Source organism: Equus caballus, chromosome 3 (assembly GCF_041296265.1).
Source record: "Equus caballus isolate H_3958 breed thoroughbred chromosome 3, TB-T2T, whole genome shotgun sequence".
Lineage (NCBI taxonomy): Eukaryota > Metazoa > Chordata > Mammalia > Perissodactyla > Equidae > Equus > Equus caballus.
Window position 1 is genome coordinate 37,645,924 of NC_091686.1, and position 22,383 is coordinate 37,668,306.

Genomic DNA, 22,383 nt, shown 5'->3' on the forward strand with positions numbered 1-22,383 from the left:
AAAGGGCGTGTTGGGCCCTCACCATCTTGCTTCCAGCTCTTTTCGAAGCTAAGAAACAGCTCGCTCTGCACAGTGCTCTTACAGCCTAGCGGGAACATCTGTTCGAAAGGCCTGTGAAACGCAGTTTCTTTGCAGGCCTGATCTGGCTGAAGTAGGACTTCTGCTCTGGCTGTGCTCCATTGCCCTAGAGCTGAAAGGCACAACATGCAGGCTTCTTTCCAAAGGGCGAGTTGGGCCCCACAGCATCTTGCTTCCAGCTCTTTGGGAAGCTAAGAAACAACTCGCTCTGCACAGTGCTCTTACAGCCTACCAGGAACATCTCTTCCAAAGGCCTGTGAAACGCAGTGTCTTCGCAGGCCTTATCTGGCTGAAGTAGGACTTCTGCTCTGGGTGTGCTCCATTGCCCTAGAGCTGAAAGGCACAACGTGCAGGCTTCTTGCCAAAGGGCGAGTTGGGCCCCACAGCATCTTGCTTCCAGCTCTTTGGTAAGCTAAGAAACAACTCGCTCTGCACAGTGCTCTTACAGCCTACCGGGAACATCTGTTCCAAAGGCCTGTGAAACGCAGTTTCTTTGCAAGCCTGATCTGGCTGAAGTAGCACTTCTGCTCTGGGTGTGCTCCATTGCCCTAGAGGTGAAAGGCACAACGTGCAGGCTTCTTTCCAAAGGGCGAGTTGGGCCCCACAGCATCTTGCTTCCAGCTCTTTGGGAAGCTAAGAAACAACTCGCTCTGCACAGTGCTCTTACAGCCTACCGGGAACATCTCTTCCAAAGGCCTGTGAAACGTAGTTTCTTTGCAGGCCTGATCAGGCTGAAGTAGGACTTCTGCTCTGGGTGTCCTCCATTGCCCTAGAGCTGAAAGGCACAACGTGCAGGCTTCTTTCCAAAGGGCGAGTTGGGCCCCATAGCATCTTGCTTCCAGCTCTTTGGGAAGCTAAGAAACAACTCGCTCTGCACAGTGCTCTTACAGCCTACCGGGAACATCTCTTCCAAAGGCCTGTGAAACGCAGTTTCTTTGCAGGCCTGATCTGGCTGAAGTAGGACTTCTGCTCTGGGTGTGCTACATTGCCCTAGAGCTGAAAGGCACAACGTGCAGGCTTCTTTCCAAAGGTCGAGTAGGGCCCCACAGCATCTGGCTTCCAGCTCTTTGGGAAGCTAAGAAACAACTCGCTCTGCACAGTGCTCTTACAGCCTACCGGGAGCATCTCTTCCAAAGGCCTGTGAAACGCAGTGTCTTTGCAGGCCTGATCTGGCTGAAGTAGGACTTCTGCTCTGGGTGTGCTCCAAGGCCCTAGAGCTGAAAGGCACAACGTGCAGGCTTCCTTCCAAAGGGCGAGTGGGGCCCCACAGCATCTTGCTTCCAGCTCTTTGGGAAGCTAAGAAACAACTCGCTCTGCACAGTGCTCTTACAGCCTACCGGGAACATCTCTTCCAAAGGCCTGTGAAACGCAGTTTCTTTGCAGGCCTGATCTGGCTGAAGTAGGACTTCTTCTCTGGGTGTGCGCCATTGCCCTAGAGCTGAAAGGCACAACGTGCAGGCTTCTTTCCAAAGGGCGAGTTGGGCCCCACAGCATCTTGCTTCCAGCTCTTTGGGAAGCTAAGAAACAACTCGCTCTGCACAGTGCTCTTACAGCCTAGCGGGAACATCTCTTCCAAAGGCCTGTGAAACATAGTGTCTTTGCAGGCTTGATCTGGCTGAAGTAGGACTTCTGCTCTGGGTGTGCTCCATTGCCCTAGAGCTGAAAGGCACAACGTGCAGGCTTCTTTCCAAAGGGCGTGTTGGGCCCCACAGCACTTGCTTCCAGCTCTTTGGGAAGCTAAGAAACAACTCGCTCTGCACAGTGCTCTAACAGCCTAGCGGGAACATCACTTCCAAAGGCCTGTGAAACGCAGTGTCTTCGCAGGCCTTATCTGGCTGAAGTAGGACTTCTGCCCTGGGTGTGCTCCATTGCCATAGAGCTGAAAGTCACAACGTGCAGGCTTCTTTCCAAAGGGCGACTTGGGTCCCACAGCATCTTGCTTCCAGCTCTTTAGGAAGCTAAGAAACAACTCGCTCTGCACAGTGCTCTTACAGCCTACCGGGAGCATCTCTTCCAAAGGCCTGTGAAACGCAGTGTCTTTGCAGGCCTGATCTGGCTGAAGTAGGACTTCTGCTCTGGGTGTGCTACATTGCCCTAGAGCTGAAAGGCACAACGTGCAGGCTTCTTTGCAAAGGGCGAGTTGGGCCCCACAGCATCTTGCTTCCAGCTCTTTGGGAAGCTAAGAAACAACTCGCTCTGCACAGTGCTCTTACAGCCTACCGGGAACATCTCTTCCAAAGGCCTGTGAAACGCAGTTTCTTTGCAGGCCTGATCTGGCTGAAGTAGGACTTCTGCTCTGGGTGTCCTCCATTGCCCTAGAGCAGAAAGGCACAACGTGATGGCTTCTTTCCAAAGGGCGAGTTGGTCCCCACAGCCTCTTTCTTCCAGCTCTTTGGGAATCTAAGAAACAACTCGCTCTGCACAGTGCTCTTACATCCTACTGGGAACATCTCTTCCAAAGGCCTGTGAAATGCAGTTTCTTTGCAGGCCTGATCTGGCTGAAGTAGGACTTCTGCTCTGGGTGTGCTCCATTGCCGTAGAGCTGAAAGGCACAACGTGCAGGCTTCTTTCCAAAGGGCGAGTTGGGCCCCACAGCATCTTGCTTCCAGCTCTTTGGGAAGCTAAGAAACAACTCGCTCTGCACAGTGTTCTTACAGCCTACCGGGAACATCTCTTCCAAAGGCCTGTGAAACGCAGTGTCTTCGCAGGCCTTATCTGGCTGAAGTAGGACTTCTGCTCTGGGTGTGCTCCATTGCCCTAGAGCTGAAAGGCACAACGTGCAGGCTTCTTTCCAAAGGGCGAGTTGGGCCCCACAGCATCTTGCTTCCAGCTCTTTGGGAAGCTAAGAAACAACTCGCTCTGCACAGTGCTCTTACAGCCTACCGGGAACATCGCTTCCAAAGGCCTGTGAAACGCAGTTTCTTTGCAGGCCTGATCTGGCTGAAGTAGGACTTCTGCTCTGCGTGTGCTACATTGCCCTAGAGCTGAAAGTCACAACGTGCAGGCTTCTTTCCAAAGGGCGAGTTGGGCCCCACAGCATCTTGCTGCCAATTCTTTGGGAAGCTAAGAAACAACTCGCTCTGCACAGTGCTCTTACAGCCTACCGGGAACATCGCTTCCAAAGGCCTGTGAAACGCAGTTTCTTTGCAGGCCTGATCTGGCTGAAGTAGGACTTCTGCTCTGGGTGTCCTCCATTGCCCTAGAGCTGAAAGGCACAACGTGATGGCTTCTTTCCAAAGGGTGAGTTGGGCCCCACAGCCTCTTTCTTCAAGCTCTTTGGGAATCTAAGAAACAACTCGCTCTGCACAGTGCTCTTACAGCCTACCGGGAACATCTCTTCCAAAGGCCTGTGAAACGCAGTTTCTTTGCAGGCCTGATCTGGCTGAAGTAGGACTTCTGCTCTGGGTGTGCTCAATTGCCGTAGAGCTGAAAGGCACAACGTGCAGGCTTCTTTCCAAAGGGCGAGTTGGGCCCCACAGCATCTTGCTTCCAGCTCTTTGGGAAGCTAAGAAACAACTCGCTCTGCACAGTGCTCTTACAGCCTACCGGGAACATCTCTTCCAAAGGCCTGTGAAACGCAGTGTCTTCGCAGGCCTTATCTGGCTGAAGTAGGACTTCTGCTCTGGGTGTGCTCCATTGCCCTAGAGCTGAAAGGCACAACGTGCAGGCTGCTTTTCAAAGGGCGAGTTGGGCCCCAACGCATCTTGCTTCCAGCTCTTTGGGAAGCTAAGAAACAACTCGCTCTGCACAGTGCTCTTACAGCCTACCGGGAACATCTCTTCCAAAGGCCTGTGAAACGCAGTGTCTTTGCAGGCCTGATCTGGCTGAAGTAGGACTTCTGCTCTGGGTGTGCTCCATTGCCCTAGAGCTGAAAGGCACAACGTGCAGGCTTCTTTCCAAAGGGCGAGTTGGGCCCCAAAGCATCTTGCTTCCAGCTCTTTGGGAAGCTAAGAAACAACTCGCTCTGCACAGTGCTCTTACAGCCTACCGGGAACATCTCTTCCAAAGGCCTGTGAAACGCAGTGTCTTTGCAGGCCTGATCTGGCTGAAGTAGGACTTATGGCTGGGTGTGCTGTATTGCCCTAGACCTGAAAGGCACAACGTGCAGGCTTCTTTCCAACGGGCGAGTTGGGCCCCACAGCATCTTGCTTCCAGCTCTTTGGGAAGCTAAGAAACAACTCGCTCTGCACAGTTTCTTACAGCCTACCGGGAACATCTCTTCCAAAGGCCTGTGAAACGCAGTTTCTTTGCAGGCCTGATCTGGCTGAAGTAGGACTTCTGCTCTGGGTGTCCTCCATTGCCCTAGAACTGAGAGGCACAACGTGCAGGCTTCTTTCCAAAGGGCGAGTTGGGCCCCATAGCATCTTGCTTCCAGCTCTTTGGGAAGCTAAGAAACAACTCGCTCTGCACAGTGCTCTTACAGCCTACCGGGAACATCTGTTCCAAAGGCCTGTGAAACGCAGTTTCTTTGCAGGCCTGATCTGGCTGAAGTAGGAATTCTGCTCTGGGTGTGCTACATTGCCCTAGAGCTGAAAGGCACAACATGCAGGCTTCTTTCCAAAGGTCGAGTTGGGCCCCACAGCATCTGGCTTCCAGCTCTTTGGGAAGCTAAGAAACAACTCGCTCTGCACAGTGCTCTTACAGCCTACCGGGAGCATCTCTTCCAAAGGCCTGTGAAACGCAGTGTCTTTGCAGGCCTGATCTGGCTGAAGTAGGACTTCTGCTGTGGGTGTGCTCCATAGCCCTAGAGCTGAAAGGCACAACGTGATGGCTTCTTTCCAAAGGGTGAGTTGGGCCCCACAGCCTCTTTCTTCAAGCTCTTTGGGAATCTAAGAAACAACTCGCTCTGCACAGTGCTCTTACAGCCTACCGGGAACATCTCTTCCAAAGGCCTGTGAAACGCAGTTTCTTTGCAGGCCTGATCTGGCTGAAGTAGGACTTCTGCTCTGGGTGTGCTCCATTGCCGTAGAGCTGAAAGGCACAACGTGCAGGCTTCTTTCCAAAGGGCGAGTTGGGCCCATCAGCATCTTGCTTCCAGCTCTTTGGGAAGCTAAGAAACAACTCGCTCTGCACAGTGCTCTTACAGCCTACCGGGAACATCTCTTCCAAAGGCCTGTGAAACGCAGTGTCTTCGCAGGCCTTATCTGGCTGAAGTAGGACTTCTGCTCTGGGTGTGCTCCATTGCCCTAGAGCTGAAAGGCACAACGTGCAGGCTGCTTTTCAAAGGGCGAGTTGGGCCCCAAAGCATCTTGCTTCCAGCTCTTTGGGAAGCTAAGAAACAACTCGCTCTGCACAGTGCTCTTACAGCCTACCGGGAACATCTCTTCCAAAGGCCTGTGAAACGCAGTGTCTTTGCAGGCCTGATCTGGCTGAAGTAGGACTTCTGCTCTGGGTGTGCTCCATTGCCCTAGAGCTGAAAGGCACAACGTGCAGGCTTCTTTCCAAAGGGCGAGTTGGGCCCCAAAGCATCTTGCTTCCAGCTCTTTGGGAAGCTAAGAAACAACTCGCTCTGCACAGTGCTCTTACAGCCTACCGGGAACATCTCTTCCAAAGGCCTGTGAAACGCAGTGTCTTTGCAGGCCTGATCTGGCTGAAGTAGGACTTATGGCTGGGTGTGCTGTATTGCCCTAGAGCTGAAAGGCACAACGTGCAGGCTTCTTTCCAACGGGCGAGTTGGGCCCCACAGCATCTTGCTTCCAGCTCTTTGGGAAGCTAAGAAACAACTCGCTCTGCACAGTTTCTTACAGCCTACCGGGAACATCTCTTCCAAAGGCTTGTGAAACGCAGTTTCTTTGCAGGCCTGATCTGGCTGAAGTAGGACTTCTGCTCTGGGTGTCCTCCATTGCCCTAGAACTGAGAGGCACAACGTGCAGGCTTCTTTCCAAAGGGCGAGTTGGGCCCCATAGCATCTTGCTTCCAGCTCTTTGGGAAGCTAAGAAACAACTCGCTCTGCACAGTGCTCTTACAGCCTACCGGGAACATCTGTTCCAAAGGCCTGTGAAACGCAGTTTCTTTGCAGGCCTGATCTGGCTGAAGTAGGACTTCTGCTCTGGGTGTGCTACATTGCCCTAGAGCTGAAAGGCACAACATGCAGGCTTCTTTCCAAAGGTCGAGTTGGGCCCCACAGCATCTGGCTTCCAGCTCTTTGGGAAGCTAAGAAACAACCCGCTCTGCACAGTGCTCTTACAGCCTACCGGGAGCATCTCTTCCAAAGGCCTGTGAAACGCAGTGTCTTTGCAGGCCTGATCTGGCTGAAGTAGGACTTCTGCTGTGGGTGTGCTCCATAGCCCTAGAGCTGAAAGGCACAACGTGTAGGCTTCTTTGAAATGGGCGAGTTGGGCCCCACAGCATCTTGCTTCCAGCTCTTTGGGAAGCTAAGAAACAACTAGCTCTGCGCAGTGCTCTTACAGCCTACCGGGAACATCTCCTCCAAAGGCCTGTGAAACGCAGTTTCTTTGCAGGCCTGATCTGGCTGAAGTAGGACTTCTTGTCTGGGTCTGCGCCATTGCCCTAGAGCTGAAAGGCACAACGTGCAGGCTTCTTTCCAAAGGGCGAGTTGAGCCCCACAGCATCTTGCTTCCAGCTCTTTGGGAAGCTAAGAAACAACTCGCTCTGCACAGTGCTCTTACAGCCTACTGGGAACATCTCTTCCTAAGGCCTGTGCAACGCAGTTTCTTTGCAGGCCTGATCTTGCTGAAGTAGGACTTCTGCTCTGGGTGTCCTACATTGCCCTAGAGCTGAAAGGCACAACGTGCAGGCTTCTTTCCAAAGGGCGAGTTGGGCCCCACAGCATGTTGCTTCCAGCTCTTTGGGAAGCTAAGAAACAACTCGCTCTGCACAGTGCTCTTACAGCCTACCGGGAACATCTCTTGCAAAGTCCTGTGTAACGCAGTGTCTTTGCAGGCCTGATCTGGCTGAAGTAGGACTTCTGCTCTGGGTGTGCTCCATTGCCCTAGAGCTGAAAGGCACAATGTGCAGGCTTCTTTCCAAAGGTCGAGTTGGGCCCCACAGCATCTTGCTTCCAGCTCTTTGGGAAGCTATGAAACAACTCCCTCTGCACAGTGCTCTTACAGCCTACCGGGAACATCTCTTCCAAAGGCCTGTGAAACGCAGTGTCTTCGCAGGCCTTATCTGGCTGAAGTAGGACTTCTGCCCTGGGTGTGCTCCATTGCCATAGAGCTGAAAGTCACAACGTGCAGGCTTTGTCCAAAGGGCGACTTGGGTCCCACAGCATCTTGCTTCCAGCTCTTTGGGAAGCTAAGAAACAACTCGCTCTGCACAGTGCTCTTACAGCCTACAGGGAGCATCTCTTCCAAAGGCCTGTGAAACGCAGTGTCTTTGCAGGCCTTATCTGGCTGAAGTAGGACTTCTGCTCTGGGTGTGCTCCATTGCCCTAGAGCTGAAAGGCACAACGTGCAGGCTTCTTTCCAAAGGGCGAGTTGGGCCCCACAGCATCTTGCTTCCAGCTCTTTGGGAAGCTAAGAAACAACTCGCTCTGCACAGTGCTCTTACAGCCTACCGGGAACATCGCTTCCAAAGACCTGTGAAACGCAGTGTCTTTGCAGGCCTGATCTGGCTGAAGTAGGACTTCTGCTCTGGGTGTCCTCCATTGCCCTAGAGCTGAAAGGCACAACGTGATGGCTTCTTTCCAAAGGGTGAGTTGGGCCCCACAGCCTCTTTCTTCAAGCTCTTTGGGAATCTAAGAAAAAACTCGCTCTGCACAGTGCTCTTACAGCCTACCGGGAACATCTCTTCCAAAGGCCTGTGAAACGCAGTTTCTTTGCAGGCCTGATCTGGCTGAAGTAGGACTTCTGCTCTGGGTGTGCTCCATTGCCGTAGAGCTGAAAGGCACAACGTGCAGGCTTCTTTCCAAAGGGCGAGTTGAGCCCCACAGCATCTTGCTTCCAGCTCTTTGGGAAGCTAAGAAACAACTCGCTCTGCACAGTGCTCTTACAGCCTACTGGGAACATCTCTTCCTAAGGCCTGTGCAACGCAGTTTCTTTGCAGGCCTGATCTTGCTGAAGTAGGACTTCTGCTCTGGGTGTCCTACATTGCCCTAGAGCTGAAAGGCACAACGTGCAGGCTTCTTTCCAAAGGGCGAGTTGGGCCCCACAGCATGTTGCTTCCAGCTCTTTGGGAAGCTAAGAAACAGCTCGCTCTGCACAGTGCTCTTACAGCCTACCGGGAACATCTCTTGCAAAGTCCTGTGTAACGCAGTGTCTTTGCAGGCCTGATCTGGCTGAAGTAGGACTTCTGCTCTGGGTGTGCTCCATTGCCCTAGAGCTGAAAGGCACAATGTGCAGGCTTCTTTCCAAAGGTCGAGTTGGGCCCCACAGCATCTTGCTTCCAGCTCTTTGGGAAGCTATGAAACAACTCCCTCTGCACAGTGCTCTTACAGCCTACCGGGAACATCTCTTCCAAAGGCCTGTGAAACGCAGTGTCTTCGCAGGCCTTATCTGGCTGAAGTAGGACTTCTGCCCTGGGTGTGCTCCATTGCCATAGAGCTGAAAGTCACAACGTGCAGGCTTTGTCCAAAGGGCGACTTGGGTCCCACAGCATCTTGCTTCCAGCTCTTTGGGAAGCTAAGAAACAACTCGCTCTGCACAGTGCTCTTACAGCCTACAGGGAGCATCTCTTCCAAAGGCCTGTGAAACGCAGTGTCTTTGCAGGCCTTATCTGGCTGAAGTAGGACTTCTGCTCTGGGTGTGCTCCATTGCCCTAGAGCTGAAAGGCACAACGTGCAGGCTTCTTTCCAAAGGGCGAGTTGGGCCCCACAGCATCTTGCTTCCAGCTCTTTGGGAAGCTAAGAAACAACTCGCTCTGCACAGTGCTCTTACAGCCTACCGGGAACATCGTTTCCAAAGACCTGTGAAACGCAGTGTCTTTGCAGGCCTGATCTGGCTGAAGTAGGACTTCTGCTCTGGGTGTCCTCCATTGCCCTAGAGCTGAAAGGCACAACGTGATGGCTTCTTTCCAAAGGGTGAGTTGGGCCCCACAGCCTCTTTCTTCAAGCTCTTTGGGAATCTAAGAAAAAACTCGCTCTGCACAGTGCTCTTACAGCCTACCGGGAACATCTCTTCCAAAGGCCTGTGAAACGCAGTTTCTTTGCAGGCCTGATCTGGCTGAAGTAGGACTTCTGCTCTGGGTGTGCTCCATTGCCGTAGAGCTGAAAGGCACAACGTGCAGGCTTCTTTCCAAAGGGCGAGTTGGGCCCCACAGCATCTTGCTTCCAGCTCTTTGGGAAGCTAAGAAACAACTCGCTCTGCACAGTGCTCTTACAGCCTACCGGGAACATCTCTTCCAAAGGCCTGTGAAACGCAGTGTCTTCGCAGGCCTTATCTGGCTGAAGTAGGACTTCTGCTCTGGGTGTGCTCCATTGCCCTAGAGCTGAAAGGCACAACGTGCAGGCTGCTTTTCAAAGGGCGAGTTGGGCCCAAAAGCATCTTGCTTCCAGCTCTTTGGGAAGCTAAGAAACAACTCGCTCTGCACAGTGCTCTTACAGCCTACCGGGAACATCTCTTCCAAAGGCCTGTGAAACGCAGTGTCTTTGCAGGCCTGATCTGGCTTAAGTAGGACTTCTGCTCTGGGTGTGCTCCATTGCCCTAGAGCTGAAAGGCACAACGTGCAGGCTTCTTTCCAAAGGGCGAGTTGGGCCCCAAAGCATCTTTCTTCCAGCTCTTTGGGAAGCTAAGAAACAACTCGCTCTGCACAGTGCTCTTACAGCCTACCGGGAACATCTCTTCCAAAGGCCTGTGAAACGCAGTGTCTTTGCAATCCTGATCTGGCTGAAGTAGGACTTATGGCTGGGTGTGCTGTATTGCCCTAGAGCTGAAAGGCACAACGTGCAGGCTTCTTTCCAACGGGCGAGTTGGGCCCCACAGCATCTTGCTTCCAGCTCTTTGGGAAGCTAAGAAACAACTCGCTCTGCACAGTTTCTTACAGCCTACCGGGAACATCTCTTCCAAAGGCCTGTGAAACGCAGTTTCTTTGCAGGCCTGATCTGGCTGAAGTAGGACTTCTGCTCTGGGTGTCCTCCATTGCCCTAGAACTGAGAGGCACAACGTGCAGGCTTCTTTCCAAAGGGCGAGTTGGGCCCCATAGCATCTTGCTTCCAGCTCTTTGGGAAGCTAAGAAACAACTCGCTCTGCACAGTGCTCTTACAGCCTACCGGGAACATCTGTTCCAAAGGCCTGTGAAACGCAGTTTCTTTGCAGGCCTGATCTGGCTGAAGTAGGACTTCTGCTCTGGGTGTGCTACATTGCCCTAGAGCTGAAAGGCACAACATGCAGGCTTCTTTCCAAAGGTCGAGTTGGGCCCCACAGCATCTGGCTTCCAGCTCTTTGGGAAGCTAAGAAACAACTCGCTCTGCACAGTGCTCTTACAGCCTACCGGGAGCATCTCTTCCAAAGGCCTGTGAAACGCAGTGTCTTTGCAGGCCTGATCTGGCTGAAGTAGGACTTCTGCTGTGGGTGTGCTCCAAGGCCCTAGAGCTGAAAGGCACAACGTGCAGGCTTCCTTCCAAAGGGCGAGTGGGGCCCCACAGCATCTTGCTTCCAGCTCTTTGGGAAGCTAAGAAACAACTCGCTCTGCACAGTGCTCTTACAGCCTACCGGGAACATCTCTTCCAAAGGCCTGTGAAACGCAGTTTCTTTGCAGGCCTGATCTGGCTGAAGTAGGACTTCTTCTCTGGGTGTGCGCCATTGCCCTAGAGCTGAAAGGCACAACGTGCAGGCTTCTTTCCAAAGGGCGAGTTGGGCCCCACAGCATCTTGCTTCCAGCTCTTTGGGAAGCTAAGAAACAACTCGCTCTGCACAGTGCTCTTACAGCCTAGCGGGAACATCTCTTCCAAAGGCCTGTGAAACACAGTGTCTTTGCAGGCTTGATCTGGCTGAAGTAGGACTTCTGCTCTGGGTGTGCTCCACTGCCCTAGAGCTGAAAGGCACAACGTGCAGGCTTCTTTCCAAAGGGCGTGTTGGGCCCCACAGCACTTGCTTCCAGCTCTTTGGGAAGCTAAGAAACAACTCGCTCTGCACAGTGCTCTAACAGCCTAGCGGGAACATCACTTCCAAAGGCCTGTGAAACGCAGTGTCTTCGCAGGCCTTATCTGGCTGAAGTAGGACTTCTGCCCTGGGTGTGCTCCATTGCCATAGAGCTGAAAGTCACAACGTGCAGGCTTCTTTCCAAAGGGCGACTTGGGTCCCACAGCATCTTGCTTCCAGCTCTTTGGGAAGCTAAGAAACAACTCGCTCTGCACAGTGCTCTTACAGCCTACCGGGAGCATCTCTTCCAAAGGCCTGTGAAACGCATTGTCTTTGCAGGCCTGATCTGGCTGAAGTAGGACTTCTGCTCTGGGTGTGCTACATTGCCCTAGAGCTGAAAGGCACAACGTGCAGGCTTCTTTGCAAAGGGCGAGTTGGGCCCCACAGCATCTTGCTTCCAGCTCTTTGGGAAGCTAAGAAACAACTCGCTCTGCACAGTGCTCTTACAGCCTACCGGGAACATCTCTTCCAAAGGCCTGTGAAACGCAGTTTGTTTGCAGGCCTGATCTGGCTGAAGTAGGACTTCTGCTCTGGGTGTCCTCCATTGCCCTAGAGCAGAAAGGCACAACGTGATGGCTTCTTTCCAAAGGGCGACTTGGTCCCCACAGCCTCTTTCTTCCAGCTCTTTGGGAATCTAAGAAACAACTCGCTCTGCACAGTGCTCTTACATCCTACTGGGAACATCTCTTCCAAAGGCCTGTGAAATGCAGTTTGTTTGCAGGCCTGATCTGGCTGAAGTAGGACTTCTGCTCTGGGTGTGCTCCATTGCCGTAGAGCTGAAAGGCACAACGTGCAGGCTTCTTTCCAAAGGGCGAGTTGGGCCCCACAGCATCTTGCTTCCAGCTCTTTGGGAAGCTAAGAAACAACTCGCTCTGCACAGTGCTCTTACAGCCTACCGGGAACATCTCTTCCAAAGGCCTGTGAAACGCAGTGTCTTCGCAGGCCTTATCTGGCTGAAGTAGGACTTCTGCTCTGGGTGTGCTCCATTGCCCTAGAGCTGAAAGGCACAACGTGCAGGCTTCTTTCCAAAGGGCGAGTTGGGCCCCACAGCATCTTGCTTCCAGCTCTTTGGGAAGCTAAGAAACAACTCGCTCTGCACAGTGCTCTTACAGCCTACCGGGAACATCGCTTCCAAAGGCCTGTGAAACGCAGTTTCTTTGCAGGCCTGATCTGGCTGAAGTAGGACTTCTGCTCTGGGTGTCCTCCATTGCCCTAGAGCTGAAAGGCACAACGTGATGGCTTCTTTCCAAAGGGTGAGTTGGGCCCCACAGCCTCTTTCTTCAAGCTCTTTGGGAATCTAAGAAAAAACTCGCTCTGCACAGTGCTCTTACAGCCTACCGGGAACATCTCTTCCAAAGGCCTGTGAAACGCAGTTTCTTTGCAGGCCTGATCTGGCTGAAGTAGGACTTCTGCTCTGGGTGTGCTCCATTGCCGTAGAGCTGAAAGGCACAACGTGCAGGCTTCTTTCCAAAGGGCGAGTTGGGCCCCACAGCATCTTGCTTCCAGCTCTTTGGGAATCTAAGAAACAACTCGCTCTGCACAGTGCTCTTACATCCTACTGGGAACATCTCTTCCAAAGGCCTGTGAAATGCAGTTTGTTTGCAGGCCTGATCTGGCTGAAGGAGGACTTCTGCTCTGGGTGTGCTCCATTGCCGTAGAGCTGAAAGGCACAACGTGCAGGCTTCTTTCCAAAGGGCGAGTTGGGCCCCACAGCATCTTGCTTCCAGCTCTTTGGGAAGCTAAGAAACAACTCGCTCTGCACAGTGCTCTTACAGCCTACCGGGAACATCTCTTCCAAAGGCCTGTGAAACGCAGTGTCTTCGCAGGCCTTATCTGGCTGAAGTAGGACTTCTGCTCTGGGTGTGCTCCATTGCCCTAGAGCTGAAAGGCGCAACGTGCAGGCTTCTTTCCAAAGGGCGAGTTGGGCCCCACAGCATCTTGCTTCCAGCTCTTTGGGAAGCTAAGAAACAACTCGCTCTGCACAGTGCTCTTACAGCCTACCGGGAACATCGCTTCCAAAGGCCTGTGAACGCAGTTTCTTTGCAGGCCTGATCTGGCTGAAGTAGGACTTGTGCTCTGGGTGTCCTCCATTGCCCTAGAGCTGAAAGGCACAACGTGATGGCTTCTTTCCAAAGGGTGAGTTGGGCCCCACAGCCTCTTTCTTCAAGCTCTTTGGGAATCTAAGAAACAACGCGCTCTGCACAGTGCTCTTACAGCCTACCGGGAACATCTCTTCCAAAGGCCTGTGAAACGCAGTTTCTTTGCAGGCCTGATCTGGCTGAAGTAGGACTTCTGCTCTGGGTGTGCTCCATTGCCGTAGAGCTGAAAGGCACAACGTGCAGGCTTCTTTCCAAAGGGCGAGTTGGGCCCCACAGCATCTTGCTTCCAGCTCTTTGGGAAGCTAAGACACAACTCGCTCTGCACAGTGCTCTTACAGCCTACCGGGAACATCTCTTCCAAAGGCCTGTGAAACGCAGTGTCTTCGCAGGCCTTATCTGGCTGAAGTAGGACTTCTGCTCTGGGTGTGCTCCATTGCCCTAGAGCTGAAAGGCACAACGTGCAGGCTGCTTTTCAAAGGGCGAGTTGGGCCCCAAAGCATCTTGCTTCCAGCTCTTTGGGAAGCTAAGAAACAACTCGCTCTGCACAGTGCTCTTACAGCCTACCGGGAACATCTCTTCCAAAGGCCTGTGAAACGCAGTTTCTTTGCAGGCCTGATCTGGCTGAAGTAGGACTTCTTCTCTGGGTGTGCGCCATTGCCCTAGAGCTGAAAGGCACAACGTGCAGGCTTCCTTCCAAAGGGCGAGTTGGGCCCCACAGCATCTTGCTTCCAGCTCTTTGGGAAGCTAAGAAACAACTCGCTCTGCACAGTGCTCTTACAGCCTAGCGGGAACATCTCTTCCAAAGGCCTGTGAAACACAGTGTCTTTGCAGGCTTGATCTGGCTGAAGTAGGACTTCTGCTCTGGGTGTGCTCCATTGCCCTAGAGCTGAAAGGCACAACGTGCAGGCTTCTTTCCAAAGGGCGTGTTGGGCCCCACAGCACTTGCTTCCAGCTCTTTGGGAAGCTAAGAAACAACTCGCTCTGCACAGTGCTCTAACAGCCTAGCGGGAACATCACTTCCAAAGGCCTGTGAAACGCAGTGTCTTCGCAGGCCTTATCTGGCTGAAGTAGGACTTCTGCCCTGGGTGTGCTCCATTGCCATAGAGCTGAAAGTCACAACGTGCAGGCTTCTTTCCAAAGGGCGACTTGGGTCCCACAGCATCTTGCTTCCAGCTCTTTGGGAAGCTAAGAAACAACTCGCTCTGCACAGTGCTCTTACAGCCTACCGGGAACATCTCTTCCAAAGGCCTGTGAAACGCAGTTTCTTTGCAGGCCTGATCTGGCTGAAGTAGGACTTCTGCTCTGGGTGTGCTACTTTGCCCTAGAGCTGAAAGGCACAACGTGCAGGCTTCTTTCCAAAGGGCGAGTTGGGCCCCACAGCATCTTGCTTCCAGCTCTTTGGGAAGCTAAGAAACAACTCGCTCTGCACAGTGCTCTTACAGCCTACTGGGAACATCTCTTCCTAAGGCCTGTGAAACGCAGTTTCTTTGCAGGCCTGATCTTGCTGAAGTAGGACTTCTGCTCTGGGTGTCCTACATTGCCCTAGAGCTGAAAGGCACAACGTGCAGGCTTCTTTCCAAAGGGCGAGTTGGGCCCCACAGCATGTTGCTTCCAGCTCTTTGGGAAGCTAAGAAACAACTCGCTCTGCACAGTGCTCTTACAGCCTACCGGGAACATCTCTTCCACAGTCCTGTGTAACGCAGTGTCTTTGCAGGCCTGATCTGGGTGAAGTAGGACTTCTGCTCTGGGTGTGCTCCATTGCCCTAGAGCTGAAAGGCACAACGTGCAGGCTTCTTTCCAAAGGGCGAGTTGGGCCCCACAGCATCTTGCTTCCAGCTCTTTGGGAAGCTAAGAAACAACTCGCTCTGCACAGTGCTCTTACAGCCTACCGGGAACATCGCTTCCAAAGGCCTGTGAAACGCAGTTTCTTTGCAGGCCTGATCTGGCTGAAGTAGGACTTCTGCTCTGGGTGTCCTCCATTGCCCTAGAGCTGAAAGGCACAACGTGATGGCTTCTTTCCAAAGGGTGAGTTGGGCCCCACAGCCTCTTTCTTCAAGCTCTTTGGGAATCTAAGAAAAAACTCGCTCTGCACAGTGCTCTTACAGCCTACCGGGAACATCTCTTCCAAAGGCCTGTGAAACGCAGTTTCTTTGCAGGCCTGATCTGGCTGAAGTAGGACTTCTGCTCTGGGTGTGCTCCATTGCCGTAGAGCTGAAAGGCACAACGTGCAGGCTTCTTTCCAAAGGGCGAGTTGGGCCCCACAGCATCTTGCTTCCAGCTCTTTGGGAAGCTAAGAAACAACTCGCTCTGCACAGTGCTCTTACAGCCTACCGGGAACATCTCTTCCAAAGGCCTGTGAAACGCAGTGTCTTCGCAGGCCTTATCTGGCTGAAGTAGGACTTCTGCTCTGGGTGTGCTCCATTGCCCTAGAGCTGAAAGGCACAACGTGCAGGCTGCTTTTCAAAGGGCGAGTTCGGCCCCAAAGCATCTTGCTTCCAGCTCTTTGGGAAGCTAAGAAACAACTCGGTCTGCACAGTGCTCTTACAGCCTACCGGGAACATCTCTTCCAAAGGCCTGTGAAACGCAGTGTCTTTGCAGGCCTGATCTGGCTGAAGTAGGACTTCTGCTCTGGGTGTGCTCCATTGCCCTAGAGCTGAAAGGCACAACGTGCAGGCTTCTTTCCAAAGGGCGAGTTGGGCCCCAAAGCATCTTGCTTCCAGCTCTTTGGGAAGCTAAGAAACAACTCGCTCTGCACAGTGCTCTTACAGCCTACCGGGAACATCGCTTCCAAAGGCCTGTGAAACGCAGTTTGTTTGCAGGCCTGATCTGGCTGAAGCAGGACTTCTGCTCTGGGTGTCCTCCATTGCCCTAGAGCAGAAAGGCACAACGTGATGGCTTCTTTCCAAAGGGCGAGTTGGTCCCCACAGCCTCTTTCTTCCAGCTCTTTGGGAATCTAAGAAACAACTCGCTCTGCACAGTGCTCTTACATCCTACTGGGAACATCTCTTCCAAAGGCCTGTGAAATGCAGTTTGTTTGCAGGCCTGATCTGGCTGAAGTAGGACTTCTGCTCTGGGTGTGCTCCATTGCCGTAGAGCTGAAAGGCACAACGTGCAGGCTTCTTTCCAAAGGGCGAGTTGGGCCCCACAGCATCTTGCTTCCAGCTCTTTGGGAAGCTAAGAAACAACTCGCTCTGCACAGTGCTCTTACAGCCTACCGGGAACATCTCTTCCAAAGGCCTGTGAAACGCAGTGTCTTCGCAGGCCTTATCTGGCTGAAGTAGGACTTCTGCTCTGGGTGTGCTCCATTGCCCTAGAGCTGAAAGGCACAACGTGCAGGCTTCTTTCCAAACGGCGAGTTGGGCCCCACAGCATCTTGCTTCCAGCTCTTTGGGAAGCTAAGAAACAACTCGCTCTGCACAGTGCTCTTACAGCCTACCGGGAACATCGCTTCCAAAGGCCTGTGAAACGCAGTTTCTTTGCAGGCCTGATCTGGCTGAAGTAGGACTTCTGCTCTGGGTGTCCTCCATTGCCCTAGAGCTGAAAGGCACAACGTGATGGCTTCTTTCCAAAGGGTGAGTTGGGCCCCACAGCCTCTTTCTTCAAGCTCTTTGGGAATCTAAGAAACAACTCGCTCTGCACAGTGCTCTTACAGCCTACCGGGAACATCTCTTCCAAAGGCCTGTGAAACGCAGTTTCTTTGCAGGCCTGATCTGGCTGAAGTAGGACTTCTGCTCTGGGTGTGCTCCATTGCCCTAGAGCTGAAAGGCACAACGTGCAGGCTTCTTTCCAAAGGGCGAGTTGGGCCCCACAGCATCTTGCTTCCAGCTCTTTGGGAAGCTAAGAAACAACTCGCTCTGCACAGTGCTCTTACAGCCTACCGGGAACATCTCTTCCAAAGGCCTGTGAAACGCAGTGTCTTCGCAGGCCTTATCTGGCTGAAGTAGGACTTCTGCTCTGGGTGTGCTCCATTGCCCTAGAGCTGAAAGGCACAACGTGCAGGCTGCTTTTCAAAGGGCGAGTTGGGCCCCAAAGCATCTTGCTTCCAGCTCTTTGGGAAGCTAAGAAACAACTCGGTCTGCACAGTGCTCTTACAGCCTACCGGGAACATCTCTTCCAAAGGCCTGTGAAACGCAGTGTCTTTGCAGGCCTGATCTGGCTGAAGTAGGACTTCTGCTCTGGGTGTGCTCCATTGCCCTAGAGCTGAAAGGCACAACGTGCAGGCTTCTTTCCAAAGGGCGAGTTGGGCCCCAAAGCATCTTGCTTCCAGCTCTTTGGGAAGCTAAGAAACAACTCGCTCTGCACAGTGCTCTTACAGCCTACCGGGAACATCTCTTCCAAAGGCCTGTGAAACGCAGTGTCTTTGCAGGCCTGATCTGGCTGAAGTAGGACTTATGGCTGGGTGTGCTGTATTGCCCTAGAGCTGAAAGGCACAACGTGCAGGCTTCTTTCCAACGGGCGAGTTGGGCCCCACAGCATCTTGCTTCCAGCTCTTTGGGAAGCTAAGAAACAACTCGCTCTGCACAGTTTCTTACAGCCTACCGGGAACATCTCTTCCAAAGGCCTGTGAAACGCAGTTTCTTTGCAGGCCTGATCTGGCTGAAGTAGGACTTCTGCTCTGGGTGTCCTCCATTGCCCTAGAACTGAGAGGCACAACGTGCAGGCTTCTTTCCAAAGGGCGAGTTGGGCCCCATAGCATCTTGCTTCCAGCTCTTTGGGAAGCTAAGAAACAACTCGCTCTGCACAGTGCTCTTACAGCCTACCGGGAACATCTGTTCCAAAGGCCTGTGAAACGCAGTTTCTTTGCAGGCCTGATCTGGCTGAAGTAGGACTTCTGCTCTGGGTGTGCTACATTGCCCTAGAGCTGAAAGGCACAACATGCAGGCTTCTTTCCAAAGGTCGAGTTGGGCCCCACAGCATCTGGCTTCCAGCTCTTTGGGAAGCTAAGAAACAACTCGCTCTGCACAGTGCTCTTACAGCCTACCGGGAGCATCTCTTCCAAAGGCCTGTGAAACGCAGTGTCTTTGCAGGCCTGATCTGGCTGAAGTAGGACTTCTGCTGTGGGTGTGCTCCATAGCCCTAGAGCTGAAAGGCACAACGTGTAGGCTTCTTTGAAATGGGCCAGTTGGGCCCCACAGCATCTTGCTTCCAGCTCTTTGGGAAGCTAAGAAACAACTAGCTCTGCGCAGTGCTCTTACAGCCTACCGGGAACATCTCCTCCAAAGGCCTGTGAAACGCAGTTTCTTTGCAGGCCTGATCTTGCTGAAGTAGGACTTCTGCTCTGGGTGTCCTCCATTGCCCTAGAGCAGAAAGGCACAACGTGATGGCTTCTTTCCAAAGGGCGACTTGGTCCCCACAGCCTCTTTCTTCCAGCTCTTTGGGAATCTAAGAAACAACTCGCTCTGCACAGTGCTCTTACATCCTACTGGGAACATCTCTTCCAAAGGCCTGTGAAATGCAGTTTGTTTGCAGGCCTGATCTGGCTGAAGTAGGACTTCTGCTCTGGGTGTGCTCCATTGCCGTAGAGCTGAAAGGCACAACGTGCAGGCTTCTTTCCAAAGGGCGAGTTGGGCCCCACAGCATCTTGCTTCCAGCTCTTTGGGAAGCTAAGAAACAACTCGCTCTGCACAGTGCTCTTACAGCCTACCGGGAACATCTCTTCCAAAGGCCTGTGAAACGCAGTGTCTTCGCAGGCCTTATCTGGCTGAAGTAGGACTTCTGCTCTGGGTGTGCTCCATTGCCCTAGAGCTGAAAGGCACAACGTGCAGGCTTCTTTCCAAAGGGCGAGTTGGGCCCCACAGCATCTTGCTTCCAGCTCTTTGGGAAGCTAAGAAACAACTCGCTCTGCACAGTGCTCTTACAGCCTACCGGGAACATCGCTTCCAAAGGCCTGTGAAACGCAGTTTCTTTGCAGGCCTGATCTGGCTGAAGTAGGACTTCTGCTCTGGGTGTCCTCCATTGCCCTAGAGCTGAAAGGCACAACGTGATGGCTTCTTTCCAAAGGGTGAGTTGGGCCCCACAGCCTCTTTCTTCAAGCTCTTTGGGAATCTAAGAAACAACTCGCTCTGCACAGTGCTCTTACAGCCTACCGGGAACATCTCTTCCAAAGGCCTGTGAAACGCAGTTTCTTTGCAGGCCTGATCTGGCTGAAGTAGGACTTCTGCTCTGGGTGTGCTCCATTGCCGTAGAGCTGAAAGGCACAACGTGCAGGCTTCTTTCCAAAGGGCGAGTTGGGCCCCACAGCATCTTGCTTCCAGCTCTTTGGGAAGCTAAGACACAACTCGCTCTGCACAGTGCTCTTACAGCCTACCGGGAACATCTCTTCCAAAGGCCTGTGAAACGCAGTGTCTTCGCAGGCCTGATCTGGCTGAAGTAGGACTTCTGCTCTGGGTGTGCTCCATTGCCCTAGAGCTGAAAGGCACAACGTGCAGGCTTCTTTCCAAAGGGCGAGTTGGGCCCCAAAGCATCTTGCTTCCAGCTCTTTGGGAAGCTAAGAAACAACTCGCTCTGCACAGTGCTCTTACAGCCTACCGGGAACATCTCTTCCAAAGGCCTGTGAAACGCAGTGTCTTTGCAGGCCTGATCTGGCTGAAGTAGGACTTATGGCTGGGTGTGCTGTATTGCCCTAGAGCTGAAAGGCACAACGTGCAGGCTTCTTTCCAACGGGCGAGTTGGGCCCCACAGCATCTTGCTTCCAGCTCTTTGGGAAGCTAAGAAACAACTCGCTCTGCACAGTTTCTTACAGCCTACCGGGAACATCTCTTCCAAAGGCCTGTGAAACGCAGTTTCTTTGCAGGCCTGATCTGGCTGAAGTAGGACTTCTGCTCTGGGTGTCCTCCATTGCCCTAGAACTGAGAGGCACAACGTGCAGGCTTCTTTCCAAAGGGCGAGTTGGGCCCCATAGCATCTTGCTTCCAGCTCTTTGGGAAGCTAAGAAACAACTCGCTCTGCACAGTGCTCTTACAGCCTACCGGGAACATCTGTTCCAAAGGCCTGTGAAACGCAGTTTCTTTGCAGGCCTGATCTGGCTGAAGTAGGACTTCTGCTCTGGGTGTGCTACATTGCCCTAGAGCTGAAAGGCACAACATGCAGGCTTCTTTCCAAAGGTCGAGTTGGGCCCCACAGCATCTGGCTTCCAGCTCTTTGGGAAGCTAAGAAACAACTCGCTCTGCACAGTGCTCTTACAGCCTACCGGGAGCATCACTTCCAAAGGCCTGTGAAACGCAGTGTCTTTGCAGGCCTGATCTGGCTGAAGTAGGACTTCTGCTGTGGGTGTGCTCCATAGCCCTAGAGCTGAAAGGCACAACGTGTAGGCTTCTTTGAAATGGGCGAGTTGGGCCCCACAGCATCTTGCTTCCAGCTCTTTGGGAAGCTAAGAAACAACTAGCTCTGCGCAGTGCTCTTACAGCCTACCGGGAACATCTCCTCCAAAGGCCTGTGAAACGCAGTTTCTTTGCAGGCCTGATCTGGCTGAAGTAGGACTTCTTCTCTGGGTGTGCGCCATTGCCCTAGAGCTGAAAGGCACAACGTGCAGGCTTCTTTCCAAAGGGCGAGTTGAGCCCCACAGCATCTTGCTTCCAGCTCTTTGGGAAGCTAAGAAACAACTCGCTCTGCACAGTGCTCTTACAGCCTACTGGGAACATCTCTTACTAAGGCCTGTGAAACGCAGTTTCTTTGCAGGCCTGATCTTGCTGAAGTAGGACTTCTGCTCTGGGTGTCCTACATTGCCCTAGAGCTGAAAGGCACAACGTGCAGGCTTCTTTCCAAAGGGCGAGTTGGGCCCCACAGCATCTTGCTTCCAGCTCTTTGGGAAGCTATGAAACAACTCCCTCTGCACAGTGCTCTTACAGCCTACCGGGAGCATCTCTTCCAAAGGCCTGTGAAACGCAGTGTCTTTGCAGGCCTTATCTGGCTGAAGTAGGACTTCTGCTCTGGGTGTGCTCCATTGCCCTAGAGCTGAAAGGCACAACGTGCAGGCTTCTTTCCAAAGGGCGAGTTGGGCCCCACAGCATCTTGCTTCCAGCTCTTTGGGAAGCTAAGAAACAACTCGCTCTGCACAGTGCTCTTACAGCCTACCGGGAACATCGCTTCCAAAGGCCTGTGAAACGCAGTTTCTTTGCAGGCCTGATCTGGCTGAAGTAGGACTTCTGCTCTGGGTGTCCTCCATTGCCCTAGAGCTGAAAGGCACAACGTGATGGCTTCTTTCCAAAGGGTGAGTTGGGCCCCACAGCCTCTTTCTTCAAGCTCTTTGGGAATCTAAGAAAAAACTCGCTCTGCACAGTGCTCTTACAGCCTACCGGGAACATCTCTTCCAAAGGCCTGTGAAACGCAGTTTCTTTGCAGGCCTGATCTGGCTGAAGTAGGACTTCTGCTCTGGGTGTGCTCCATTGCCGTAGAGCTGAAAGGCACAACGTGCAGGCTTCTTTCCAAAGGGCGAGTTGGGCCCCACAGCATCTTGCTTCCAGCTCTTTGGGAAGCTAAGAAACAACTCGCTCTGCACAGTGCTCTTACAGCCTACCGGGAACATCTCTTCCAAAGGCCTGTGAAACGCAGTGTCTTCGCAGGCCTTATCTGGCTGAAGTAGGACTTCTGCTCTGGGTGTGCTCCATTGCCCTAGAGCTGAAAGGCACAACGTGCAGGCTGCTTTTCAAAGGGCGAGTTGGGCCCCAAAGCATCTTGCTTCCAGCTCTTTGGGAAGCTAAGAAACAACTCGCTCTGCACAGTGCTCTTACAGCCTACCGGGAACATCTCTTCCAAAGGCCTGTGAAACGCAGTGCCTTTGCAGGCCTGATCTGGCTGAAGTAGGACTTCTGCTCTGGGTGTGCTCCATTGCCCTAGAGCTGAAAGGCACAACGTGCAGGCTTCTTTCCAAAGGGCGAGTTGGGCCCCAAAGCATCTTGCTTCCAGCTCTTTGGGAAGCTAAGAAACAACTCGCTCTGCACAGTGCTCTTACAGCCTACCGGGAACATCTCTTCCAAAGGCCTGTGAAACGCAGTGTCTTTGCAGGCCTGATCTGGCTGAAGTAGGACTTATGGCTGGGTGTGCTGTATTGCCCTAGAGCTGAAAGGCACAACGTGCAGGCTTCTTTCCAACGGGCGAGTTGGGCCCCACAGCATCTTGCTTCCAGCTCTTTGGGAAGCTAAGAAACAACTCGCTCTGCACAGTTTCTT